The 14,179-nt window shown below is 40.0% G+C and overlaps 1 pseudogene; it reads left to right on the forward strand.

Annotated features, from left to right (window-relative positions):
- Window positions 1–14,179, forward strand: part of LOC119088930 — a 56,066-nt pseudogene that overhangs the window by 16,636 nt on the left and 25,251 nt on the right.

Here is a 14,179-nt window from a genome sequence, read left to right on the forward strand (position 1 = left end):
GACACACACTAAATAAATGAATGAAAAAAAGAATAAATAATAAAATTAAATTAAACTTATCAAAGCAAGTAAGATTTTGAAGAAAGTGTTTTCTGCTCTGTGATGAGAGCAGCAACTAAATGTTTCCTGAAACTAATGGGATAAAAATTCTTCCACTGTATGTTTTAAAATTTTAATTTTATTCTTCTCCTTTGTCCAATATCTACTGTCTTCTTTTCCCCTTTAAAAGATTTCCTCTAGAAGTGAGGCAAGAGCAAAAGGCAGGAGGGAAGTGAGAGGGCACTTGTTAGGTCGGGGAAAGGGTGGGTGTTGACTAAGGTAAGTCACAGGGGACTCACAGAGCATTGGTTACATGAGACAGTGTAACCAAGGTAGCCATAAGCAACCCTCAAGGGGCAGTTTGCAAAGTAACCCACAAGGACACACTTACTCATCATAAATTACTGGGTCATCGGCAGCCCACTCTGAAGCACTTTTGCATGTAAAGAAGCTTTCTTTAAAACTATAAGTAATAAAATGTAATTCTAAATGCTCTTGGCATAGATTGACAGACATCCAAACTAGAAGCTATGCCCTTTAAAATGTTTGATATGCATTTGTTCACCCTTTCAGGCTCCAATGGACACCACAGAGCACCACTTTGTCTCAGCCTCTCACTAACTACATTCAGCCGCTAGATTCTCTAAAATGCCTGTGTTCCTTATTTCTTACCTTCCATTTGGTTTCTGCCTTTGGAGTCCTGCCTTTTTTCACCCAGAGTTCAGACATTCTAGGCCAGCTTCCTCAGTAAATGTAAGGTAATGGTGGCACCACCAGCCTAACCCATGGGCACAGCATCATGTCTCTTTGGAAGATCAATGGGCATGTACACTCTGCAATGGGTATGAATACAGATCATCTTCTAGAGAATTCCTGAGAGGATCCACAGTTCACATAAGGGTGTAGCTAGTCTGAGGCTTTGCTTGCTTGTTTGTTTGCACTGTGTATCTGCTGTGACCAAATCTGGAACTCCTCTTGTGCCTTTCCGACCGTCTGTTGTATAAACTGAAGAAATATGGGTCGGGAAGTAAAAATTAGACTCAGGATGTACTTCAGTGTCTAGCATGTGAGAGGAACCAGGTTCAATTCTCAGCATCTCCAGTCCCCACCACAAATGTGGAAACAGAAAACGCAAGTCACAAAACCACCATCAGCCCACATACATCTGAGGAGAGCACAAGTGTGTCGTCCACTGTGTCCTTGCTAAGGTTTGGCAGTGATGCAGTTTATTCAAGTTAGTATTAAACTTTGGTAAAGTTTGTGTGCTCTTACTTTACTAATAATCTTTTTTTTTTTAGGAAAGTGCCATATTGCTAAACCAACAATTAGGAGGAAAACAGAAGAAATAGTGGTACAATTAAATTTGATATTTACAATCTGAAGTCATGCTTGGATAAATACTTATTTGAAATAGACACAAAACTCGCTGATCATGAAACTGTTGCAAGTGCCCCCAGGAAATCAGAATACAGAAAATGTAGAGCTAATTTATTCTTTTTAAACTCTTGATTATAGTATTTACTTAGCGGGTGGGATCCTATTAAGGTGAGAATCATAATGTGCCTGGGACAGCATATACATGCCTGGAGTTCCCTGACTGTGCATGGCTTACAGCCACTTCTGACTGTCAAGAGACAAACGAACAAAAGACTGAATACCTGGTAAGCACAGCTTATATGCACTTCAGTGTTCTTTTCTTGAAGACCAAAGTCCTGTTTAGGCAGTGCTGTTTATGTATTCAAAACAGTATGAGCTGTCAAGAGTTCTCCCTACCAAATTAATAATACCCCATGTCCAGAATCTCTTTGTGAAGTACAGCTCTTGTGAGCTGCCCAGAGAAAGGCCTCCTCAAATTGTGCTCTCAAAGCCACCTCCACCTTGAGAGCTGTTTCATTCCTAGCAGTGATTGATACTTAGTCCAGGACAAGGCTCTGCACCCTTCTTAATGTGGATGCAGGTAGTCTCCTGTAGAAAGGGTAACTAACAATTGCAAGAAGAGTGTCTTTTTGCAGTATCTCCTATCTTTCACTGAGCAAAGAGGAACTCTACGCTTCTCTGCTAGTTCAGACTTCTCCAAAAAGAATAAGAAAAGATGAGGAAAGACTACAGACAAAAGGAAAAAAATTAATTCTCATTGTCATGCCTGGGATCACAAGGATTCCAGGAGAGAGAGACAGAGAGAGAGAGAGAGACAGAGACAGAGAGAGAGACAGAGACAGAGAGACAGAGAGAGAGAGAGAGACAGAGACAGAGACAGAGACAGTGTGTGTTTGTGTGTGTATGTGTGTGTATGTGTGTGTCTGTGTACACGTGCACATGTGTGTGTGTGTATGTGTATGTATATGTTCCCTTCCTTTGACTGTGCCCCATGGAACAGCGTCTTTGGTTAATTCATTTACTTCAAGCACATGAACAAAGAAAGAAGCTCAATAAATTAAGAAATAAGGAAGGTAAAGAAGGGAAGAACGGAAGTAGGGAGGGAGGACAGAGGACTTGGAAATGACATGATGTCCTGAACCAGCATTATAACATTGTAGGGGATTCTCAGAGTCTGAACTCAGAAGTCCAAGGTTAGTTTAGCTTCTACCATTCACTAGTGAGTAGCAATGAAAAAAAAATTAAAAAGCCTGCTGGTGCCCGTCTCCTCACATTTAAGTAGGAATGGTAACCTCTACCTTGTTGAGTTTACCCCTTGGTTTTGAGGATCAAATGAGACACCTTGAGATTATTTTGTTCATTTTTATGTACACTTAACACATTTTATAACATATGGAAATCTCTAAGACACATGCCAGGGACCACACATTTTTGGGCAAACTGCACATTATTTAAATAACCATAATTAGAGATCATAATGCACTTTAGTTGTTCTTTTTCAATAATTATAGCATTTTTATTTACAAAACAAACAGCTAATTAAACAATTAATTAAACAAAGTCCCTAGTACTTTTTTAATGTATGGCACTTCATAAAATGTTTTCCTCTGTGAAGAGGGACCAAATAAAATTTACATAAGTATCTAGATTTGCTCCTTTTTCCGTGGGTGGCACAAACTCTGGAGGCTGTCACGGGAAATTTTTTCTTTCCGCTCGCTGGAATACACATAGGTTCATGCTGCTTCATATCACCTGACAAGCTTTTGGGTGGATATTTATGAGGTGCTCTCCCTGTACCCCCAGGGAAAGGGCTGGACACATTTGTCTCTGTTTCCAGAGAGCCTTCATGACTGTCATCTGTTATCCGGTCTCTCACCACCAAATGCAGAAACTGTTTATACTTCATTTTTCCTTGTGTGTTGAGGATGTTGTACGCTCTAAAGGAATTGAAAATTCCACAGTTTATAAGGGACAGCATGACTTTTTCTGTCCATTTCCTCATTTTCCTCAGAATGGAACAAAACAAAGATAATTGATCTGCACGGTCAATGCATTTCATTTAGGCATTGTATTCCTTGATGCAGATGGGTTTTTACAATATTCTCTCATGTTTTTCTTTTTTTTTTTTTCTGCTGTCAAGATAGAAATGTCATTGTTGAAATCATTCGGACAATCCACTTGTCTTCCCATGTTAAGAGAAGAATGTCACTTTTTCTGGAAAATATTACGTCACCTTTCTTCATTCTTGATGTTTTCATTTTCAAATTTGGAGGTAAACCTCTACTCTCCCTAACAGTCCCACAGACTCTAGTTTTGTTCTGTAGCAGGAATTCAGCAGCAGATGTAGTGATGTAATAATTATCCTGGTAAATATGGTACCATACACCAGGACAGGGTCCAAGGAGAGAAAGAACAATTTCTTGAAATTTCTTTCCTTCCGCAATGTGTATCTCCAAGTTACAGATATGGCCAGTATCATCCTTGTGGATTCCTTTGAGTTTCCCTGGCACCAGGTTTCTCCCTGACACCAAAATGCTCCCCCCTCATGAAGACATCTCTTTCATTACTCTCCCCCTCTGTCCTGTTCCCAATGAACCCAATCCAATCCCTCATGTTCCTGTTCTCCCCCTCCCCCCAGTTTACCCAAGAGATATCTTCTATTTCCCCTTCCCAGGGAAATCCATGTGTCCCATTTTCGGCCCTCCTTGTTACCTAGCCTCTCTGGGGTTGTGGATTGTAACATGGTTATCCTTCACTGTACAGCTAATATTCATTTATGAGTGAGTATATACTGCCATGTTTGTCTTTCTGGGTCTGGGTTACCTCACTCTGGATGATTTTTTTCTAGTTCCACCCATTTGCCTGCAAATTTCATGATGCCATTGTTTTTTACAACTAAGTAATACTCCATTGTATATATATACCACATTTTCTTTATCCACTCTTCAGTTGAGAAACATCTAAGTTGTCTCCAGGTTCTGGTTATTATGAATAACACTACTATGAACATAGGTGAGCAAGTGTCCTTGTGATATGATTGAGCATCCTTTGGGTATGTGCCAAGATTGATATAGCTGGATCTTGAGGTAGATAGATTCCAAATTTTTTGAGAAACCGTCATATTGATTTCCAAAGTGGCTATACAAATTTGCACTCCCACCAGCAGTGGAAGAGTGTTCCCCTTACTCCACATCTTCTCCAACATAAGCAGTCATTAGTGTTTTTGATCTTAGCCATCCTGACAGGTATAAGATGGTATCTCAAAGTCATTTTGATTTGCATTTCCTTTATGGCTAAGGATGTTGAACAATTCTTTAAGTGTATCTCAGCATGCAAAACATGAGAAAACTTGTGAGCAGTTCTAAACAGATGGTGTGTGAAACATAGGAAAATTTGTGAGCAGTACAAAATGTGTTAAATTAGAAATGCTAGTATGGGTAAACCAAGAACCTTGCAAATTGTGACTACAGCTGCAGTGGGCAAGAGAGTTAGTCTTCAAAATGTAGGAGTCTTATGGATGTTAGTATTTTTAAAAAACTCTTTATAAGGCACACGTATATATACACTTTAAGAAAATAACAGATCATCTTCTCTGGAAAAACATTTAAATTACATAAACATGCTAATTATATTATCCTTATTATATATGTATAATGTTATATTTTATATAGCTCAGTACTATAGTTTCTAATGTTTTTGTCCTTCTAGGAGTTACTGGATTTTCTTTTTTCTGGAAAATCCCCAAGTCTGCATCTAGCTGCTGCTTTTGTTGCCCTGAGTAGAGCAAATCCCATCTCCCTGTTCTCTTCATTAGCAATGGTTTAAATATACATGAGTCAAATTTATACAAAATAAAGAAATGTGCTATATAAAGTGATTTTTATTCTCTCTCTCTCTCTCTCTCTCTCTCTCTCTCTCTCTCTCTCTCGTGTGTGTGTGTGTGTGTGTGTGTGTGTGTGTGTATACATGTGTGTTGGCTTGTATGTGTGCACAAGTGTGCTCACGTCATGGTGAAGGTGTGGAGGGTCAGAGGACAAATTGGGTGCCAGTCCTCTCCTTTCACTGGTTTGAAACAGGGTCTCTCTTTTGTTGGCCACCACTACATAACCAGGCTAGCTAGTCCACACATTTCCAGGGACTGTCCTCTCTCCACCTGCCATATCTTGCTATTGAACACTGGGATTACAGATGCAAAATAATTCTAAGAAGAAAGAAACACTTTGACCCTCTGTCTTTCTCACCTCTCCATCGAATGTTCAATTTGGGTTTGTTTGGTTGGTTGGTTTGGTTTTGGTTTTGTTTTTTGGGGGTTTTATATTTGCTTGTTTATTTGGCTTTCTTTTTTGGAGTTTTTTTTTTTTTCTTTTTTTGGTTTTTCAAGATGGTTTCTCTGTGTATCAGCCCTGGCTGTCCTGAAACTCACTTTGTAGACCAGGGCTGGACTAGAATTCACAGAGATCCTCTGCCTTCCAAGTGCTGGGACAAAAGGCATGTGCCACCACACCTGGCCAACCCTCTATTCTTATTAGTGAACATTTCACATCTTTTTAAAAATATGTTTTTAATTGAAATAGTATTATGTTAGTTCCCCCTTTCCACATTAACATGGTCACTGATATTGGCACTGTTTGGGTTTTGTTTGTGCAGCCATTTCTAGGAAAGACTGTTTCACAGAAGATTTCCTGGTATTCTGGTTCTTATGATCTTTCCTCCACCTCTTCTGTGCTATTCCTTGAGCTATAGATGCAATAGCTATGAGATAGATGTACCTGTTGGTGTTGGGATCCTCATGATCTACTGATCTCTGCTTTGTGATCCACTGTGGTTTTCTGTGATGGTCTCCATTTGCTGTGAAGAAAGGCTTTTTTGATAGTTACTTCTAAGTAGTTGCTACACTTACCTATGAGTGTAAGGATATGCTTTAAAATGTAGTAAGGAATTATGCCGGTTTAGTAAAGTAACAGTAACCACCCAGCAGTCCCTTCATACCTTCCTGGTTTCTGTGGTTACTCCATGCTGTGTATTTGAGAATTGTGGAGCTGGGACCCACAGATAAGGAAGAGAACATGCAGCATTTGTCTTTCTACTTTAACTCACTCAGTATAATTTTTTCCAGTCCTTAAGTTTATCTTTAATTTCATGATTTCATTTTTCTTTATAGCTGAGTCATGTTCCACTGAGTGTATGTACCATATTTTCATTATCTATTCATCTGTTGAAGGACATTTAGAGAAAGTAGGACTGGAGAGAACATACCTTAACATAATAAAGGCTATATGTGACAAGTCCACAGCCAGCATTACCCTCAGTGAAGAAAAACTTGAAGCAATCCCCTTAAATCAGGAACAAGACAAGTCTGTCCCCTCTCCCTAATCCTTTTCAATGTAGTGCTGGAAGCACAAGCTGGAGTGGTAGGCAAGAAAAGAAACAAGGAAACAAATAGGAAAAGGGAAGTCAAATTATCCCTATTTGCAGATGATATGATATTATACATGTGAGATCCCAAAAGTTCCACCGGAAAACTTCTGAAAACAATCGACAGTTTCAGCAAAGCAGAAGAATACAAAACCAAAGGTGGAAAATCAGTAGCCTTTCTATACACCAACGACAAGCACACTGAGAAAGAGATTATGGGAATGCTATTATTTACAATAGCATCAGTTTCAATAAAATGTCTTAGAATAAAGTCTAACCAAAGAAGTGAAATATTTCAACAATGAAAGCTTCAAATCCTTGAAGAAAGTGATTGAGAAAGATATTAAAAAATGAAAAGATACCTTATGATTATGGATTGGTAAAATTATTATAATGAAAACAACCAGCCTGCCAAAAGCAAATTTACATATTTAATGCAACCCCAATCAAAATACCTATAATACTTTTCACAGAAATACAAAAAGTATCCTAAAATAAAGAACCAGACAAGACCCAAGGCAGCCAAAGTCATCCTGAGCAAAAAAAAAAAAAAAAAGAACATTGAAGGGATTGCTATTCCAGACATCAAGATATGTTATAGAGCAATAGTATAAAAACAACATGGTACTGGCACAAAAACAGACATATAGACCAGTGGAATAAAATAGAAGACCCTGAACACAAGTGCTCATAATTACTACCATCTGATATTTGACAAAGAAGCAAAAACCATACATAAGAGAAAAGAACATCTTCCACAAATGGTGCTGGGAAAACTAAATGTGCACGTGCCGACAACTTAAATTAGATTGTTTAATCACCTGTATTTTGTGCAGGTTATAACACTGAATCAAACACCTCAATTTTAAACCTAAAACATTAATACTGCTAGAATAAAACATAAGCTGTACCTTATAAGATATAGGAATAGGAAAGAAGTTTCTGCAGAGGATTCTAGTTGCCAAAGAATTAAAATCAACATTTGACAACTGGGACTTCATAAAATGAAAAAGCATCTGAAAAGCTAAGAAATCAACTAATCAGCTTAAGAAGAAACTCACAGAATGGGTGGTAATCTTTCCAACTATACATCTGACAAAGGATTAATATCCAGAATATACGAAGAACCCATAAGATGGAGCTGGGTGGTGGTGACACACACCTTTAACCCTAACACTTGGGAGGCAGAGACAGGTGGATCTCTGTGAGTTTGGGGCCAGCTTGGTCTACATAGCAAGTTCTAGGACAGCCAGGGCTATATAGAGAGACCTTGCCTCAAAAACCAAACAAAACAAAACAAAACAAAAACCATAGAATTAAGAAAACAAATGATCAATTAGAATATAGGCTAGGGATCTAAACAGATAATTCTCTATAGAAGACATAAAAAATTGGCTAAAAAAATACCTCAAAAAAGTTCATTGTCCTTAGCAATCAGGAAAATGCAAATTGAAACAAAGATCAGCAAAATAACTGACAATAGATACTGGTGGTGACGTTGTGGAAAATGAGGAGCCCGTCTTCACTGGTAGTTGGCTTGCAAATTGGTGCAGCCACTCAGGAAATCAGTATGGAGAATCATGAAAAAACTAAAAATAAATCTCCCATAAGACTCAGCTATACCACCCTTTAGTATATACTCAAAAGACAACCTAACCACAGGTACTTGCTCAGCAATGTTCATACCTGCTGTATTCACTGGAGCCAGAAATAGAAACAGCCTAAAAGTCCTTCAACAGACAACTGGATCATTTTACTTCTTTATATTATCCTGTTATTACCAATAATGGGCACAGTGACCACACTTACCATGTATCTTATCAAAGGTTTTCATATAAGTCTTGGTGATGGATAGCAACATAAGCTATGATACTTTCAATCATAACTCACAGTGTCATGTACTCAAAAAAGAGATATTATTTATTTTTACAGAAATTTAGAGATGGCTTTAGATTATTCAGTGTCTCAACAACATTAGAACCCTGGGGTGTGCTTCTTTTGCGGTCTTCATGATGCTAAGCTGGCTACAGCAGATCCTGTTACCCCATCTATGCATGGAACTGAGTAGGAAACGTAAGTAGTAGAAGCATTTCTATTCTCTAATTCATCATTTCTATCAGTAAAGAAGTCTCTAGATGACAACTTCTTTATCTTGTCAGCAGAACAGATCCTCAAGACGAACCTTGGCCGGGCAGCAGTGGTCCACGCCTTTAATCCCCAGCACTCAGGATGCAGAGCCAGGTAGATCTCTGTGAGTTCGAGGCCAGCCTGGTCTACAGAGCAAGATCCAGGACAGGCACCAAGACTACATGGAGAAACCTTGTCTCGAAAAAAAAAAAACCAAAAAATAAAATAAAATAAAAATAATTTTTAAAAAAAAGACTAACCTTTTCTGTATACTGAATTATGAGGTAAGACTATAGTTGTGTGGACAACCACCCAATCAAGGATTCTGGATTAGATAGGGTACTACTGAATTCTAGAATACTGATCATAAGTATCAGAAAAATCTGGTCAGAGCTAAAAAGTATTTGGAAAAGGATCACTTTTACTACATAAAGTCTCCATAGATATTATCAGCAGCCTCAAAACACTATCTATCACCCATAAACCACAAAAATTCAAACTTCCTTCCACCATTTTGTCTTAGGGTTTCTATTGTTATGAAGAGAAAGAGACACTATGACCATGGCAACTCTTATAAAGGAAAACATTTAATTTTAGTGGCTCTCTCGAAGTTTCAGAGTTTATGATTCATTATCATCATAACAGTGAGCATGGTGGTGTGCAGGCAGATGTGGTGCTGGAGCTGAGAGTGCTACATCTTGCAGGCAACAGGAAGTCTACTGAGACACTGGGCAGTATTATGAGCATAAGAAACCTCAAAGCCCGCCCCCACAATGACACACTTCCTCCAACAAAGCCATACCCACTCCAACAAAGCCACACCTCATAATAGTGCCACTCCTTATGAGATTATGGGGGCCAATTACATTCACACTACCACATTCCAATCCCTGGCCCCCATTAGCTTATAGCAATACCACAATGCAAAATTTATTTAGTCCATCTTCAAAAGTCTCCATAGTCCACCACAGTCTCAACAATGTTTTGAAGTCCAAAGTTCAAAGTCTCTTCTCAGATTCATGCAGTCTCTTAGCTGTAATCACCCCTAAAAATCAAATTAAAAGGCAGATCACAGACTTCCAACATATAATGGCACAGAATACACATAATATTCCAAAACATAGGAAAGGGAGCATAGTGAAGAAATACTGGACCAAAGCAAACTAAAAAACCAGCTGGGCAAACTCCAAACTCTGCATCTTCATGTCTGATGTCAAAAATGTTCTTCAGATCTCCAACTCTGTTCAGCTTTGTCAGTAGCAACACATTTCTTTCTCGGGGGCTGGTTCCACTCCCTATTAGTAGCTCTCCTCAGCAGGTATCCCTAGACGCTGGCATGGCTAACATCTTGGGGTCTCCAAGGCAATCCAGGCTTCAACTTCACAGAAAGCTTCATGCAATGACCTCTCTACTAGGCCTCCTTTTAGGGGCACCACTGACACATGCCTGGCCTCAATGGCTTTCTTTAGATGCAGAGGCAAATTCCATAACTTTGTTTCTTCTATCCTTAACTTTAAAGCCAGAATCATATGGTCAAAGCTGACAAGTTCTGCTGCTTGCTGGGGCTGGAACATGGCCCCCTTCTTCAATTACATCTTTACCAGCTTTCTTTCCGTCACTGCCTAAGCTTGGCTGCCCTGAAACTGGATCTTTGGACGAGGCTGGCCTCAAACTCAGAGATCCACCAGCCTCTGCCTTCCCAGTGCTGTTATTAAATATGTGCCTCACCATACCAGGTTCTAAGCTTTTCTTTAGTTCCTTTTCAAAAGTTAGAAACTTAGCTGGGTGGGATCTTACATGAGGTCACCACTCCCTGTATTCCATTTCTTAATCTGTTTATCTCCTTGACCATAGGACTTAGCTTCATTCCACTTCCTGGTGCTCTTTTTCTACTCAAAATTTACATTTTGTAATTTACCCTGCTCAGCTTGCTCCTTTTTATTATAAATCTTTATAAGCACGAACACTAGTAACCACATAACAGAGTCTATAGTAGGCTTTTTGAGATTTCTTCTGCCAATGGAATTAATCCAAAACTCTTCACTTTAGCCTTGGGCAGACTCTTCAGACAAGAGCAAAAAGCGGCCACTTTCTTCATCAAAATATCACAAGACCAGTCTTGAGGCCACATCCTAACATTCTTCTCCTCTGAAACCTTTTGAGCAAGCCCCCCACAGTTCATCAAATCTTATTGAGTACCACTGTCTTCCATGCTTTTACTTATATTGAACATTAAGCAGCACTTAAAGTGTTCAACTGCTTTTCTAACCCACAGTCCCAAGGTCCATTCTCCTTCAAACAAATGCCTGGTCAGGCCTACCCCAGCAATACCCTGGTACCAACATTTCTCTAAGCTTACCTGCTAGCACCAACTACATGGAAGCCACTGTCATCGGTGAGTGTTACTGATCAATTGTCTTAAGAAAAAAAAACTCCTTATACTAATTTACATACTCTTCATTATTCAGAAATTATACATGTTCTTTCATTACTAGGCTATTGATATTTCTCTGGCTTTCCAATTTGCATATTCTTATCTCTGGGTTTTTATTTCAGAATTCCTAATATACCAGGGACATCATTTATCCTGATCCCTATCTCCACCCTCTATTCAAGACTACATGACTATTTCTTAAGTACAAATTGCCTTGGAAAATAAACTACTGATTTCTGAGAGTAGCAAATTATTTGGCCATTGATAGAATGATTGATAAAGAGTTCTCCAAAAAGACCTGAAGTTAGAAGAGATTTGGAAGGATCTGCAAGCAGTTAAGATGCCTACTCCATTCATAAGGGCACTAGCTGCCAAGCGTAAGGATCTGAGTTCAACCACTAGAACCTACCACAGAAGGAGAGAACTGACTCCTGAAAGCTGTTCTTTGACTTCCATGTGTGTGCTGTGATATTTGAATACACACACATATACACTCCTACACGTACACACTCATGCGTGTGCGCACACACACAGACACACACACACACACACACACACACACACACACACACACACACACACACTAAATGAAGGGAAGAAATTTCGAAGGGAGCAAATTGTTTATGTCTTAACCTCCCATTTATCTGCCCACATCATCTGTCCTCCTGAACTAAGCAGTAGGTCATTCTAACCACAGCAAGTGTGGGTAGAACTCCAGTCTGTTTGTGCTTAACAGGAATTATGTAATACTCCCATCTAGAGAGAGTTAATTCCTAAAGTTCAGCGAATGAGAGCCCAGGAGGTTGAGAATGGAGGCAAGAGTTTGCTTTGATATGATACATAGACCAAAGTGTCCTCCGTTCTGTCTTGGTTCTAGGTAGGACCCACGGAAGTAAGCAGAACATGCTTGTTAAAACTCTCTTCCTGGGGATGGGAACCAGAGGGATCAGACTGGGGACGGAAAGGATAGAGGGAGAGAGTACTGTTCCTTACCACCTTGCCTTCGGGTCCTCAGTTCCGCTTCCCTCCACAGCTCAGGCACCGCTCCAGTTCTCCTTCTCTCCTACTTCTTCACCACATACCTGTTCATCACAGGGAGGCCCACCCACCGGGGCCGCTTGGCACCAGGCAGGCCTGTGGCTGTCCTCCGCCTGCTGGAGCCATTTGGTGCCTGGCAGGTATCCCTGTGTTTCTTAATCTCCACATGACCCAAAGCCCTGGCGGTAATATCACTGTTTTCGTTTTTCTTTCTTACAGACTTTATATTCTTGGTTCATCACCAAATTCTCTTTGTAGTATTTACTCCTAATTTTGAGTCCCACCTCTAGCATACTTAGATGGTTAAAAAAGAAAAGAAAAGAAAAATGGTTGCACTCGGCCGGGCGGTGGTGGCGCACTCCTTTAATCCCAGCACTCGCGAGGCAGAGCCAGGCGGATCTCTGTGAGTTCGAGGCCAGCCTGAACTACAGAGGGAGTTCCAGGAAAGGTGCAAAGCTTCACAGAGAAACCCTGTCTCGAAAAAAAATGGTTGCACTCAAATAGCTGTGTAGTCTGTTGTAACTGTAATTGAGCAACTGACCATGTCTGGAGGAAAAGGAATGAACATGATTATTGTTTCTCTAATGAATGGCCACAAACCTGTGGACATCGGGCACTTCCTTGGCACACTCACACTGACCTAAGAGGGTTCAGGGTCCTTCCTTCTCACCCAGGTGTAAGAATGGATTTTTAGGTGTCTCTTGACATTTGTGGTCAAATAGCAAAAGCCCTGAATGAGTACTTGTATATCTGTATGACAATCTAAAACTCTTTCCTCTCATGCCTAGCTGGCCTTTATCATTTCACTGGAAAGAATATTACTCATGAGATTAAAAACTGTATTCTTCTCCCAACCCACCTTAGTGACCTTCTCACTCTGCCTTCTTCTCAATGGTAATGAACAGTAAGGACTGACGCTGGCCAGTGAGAGGAGCAGAGGAAAGATGAACAGCTTCAGGAACTGTTAATGCTGACAGGATCTCACCCCGCAATGCCCAAAGGGTGATGAGTATGTGTACAGCTTGATCCCTTCAACACAGATGCCTCCCCAGTATGAAGTTTAGACTCATTATTAGGTATTCAAAGTATGGAAGCTTAATTCAATTATGGAGTTTAGAGGTCAGAACTTTAAGAGAGGACTACAAATAGATAGTCACTTGTAGCTGTAATTCTAAACAGTCTTATTAAATAGAAAACACAAAGCCAAATAAAGAGTTAAAAGCCCAAGAGGTCAGAGCACTAGTGAATAGCCTTTAGCTTACCAGTCACTGCCGTCCTTCCCCTGTGTGACCTGTCTTTTTAGTTGCCTTTCTGTTCTACCTTCTCATTTGTTCTAAACCCAACAACTTGACTTCCTCGTCACTGCCTGTCCATACAGACCTCCAGGTCTCTGTGGTTGGTACTGGGATTAAAGGCATGAGTCTCCATGCTGGCTGTGTCCTTGACCACACAGAGACTTTGCCTGCCATGTGACCTGGATTAAGGGTGTGGGCTACCACTGCCAGACTTCTGCTAAAAGGCTTGCTGTTAGCTCTGACCCCCAGGCAACTTTATTTATTAACATACAAATAAAATCACATTTCAGCACAAATAAAATATCACCATAGTCACTAGCATGGAGCCTCCATGGTTGAATGTTGTTAGCATCATGAAAAGGAAAAGGCAGAAGCTATACACAAGAATGTTTCCTGCCTCTCATCATGCAGCATCCTCAGAATCCCACCAGCTCAGACTGTTCCATCAAGAAGA

The sequence above is a fragment of the Peromyscus leucopus genome, chromosome 13 (genome assembly GCF_004664715.2).
Source record: "Peromyscus leucopus breed LL Stock chromosome 13, UCI_PerLeu_2.1, whole genome shotgun sequence".
NCBI lineage: Eukaryota > Metazoa > Chordata > Mammalia > Rodentia > Cricetidae > Peromyscus > Peromyscus leucopus.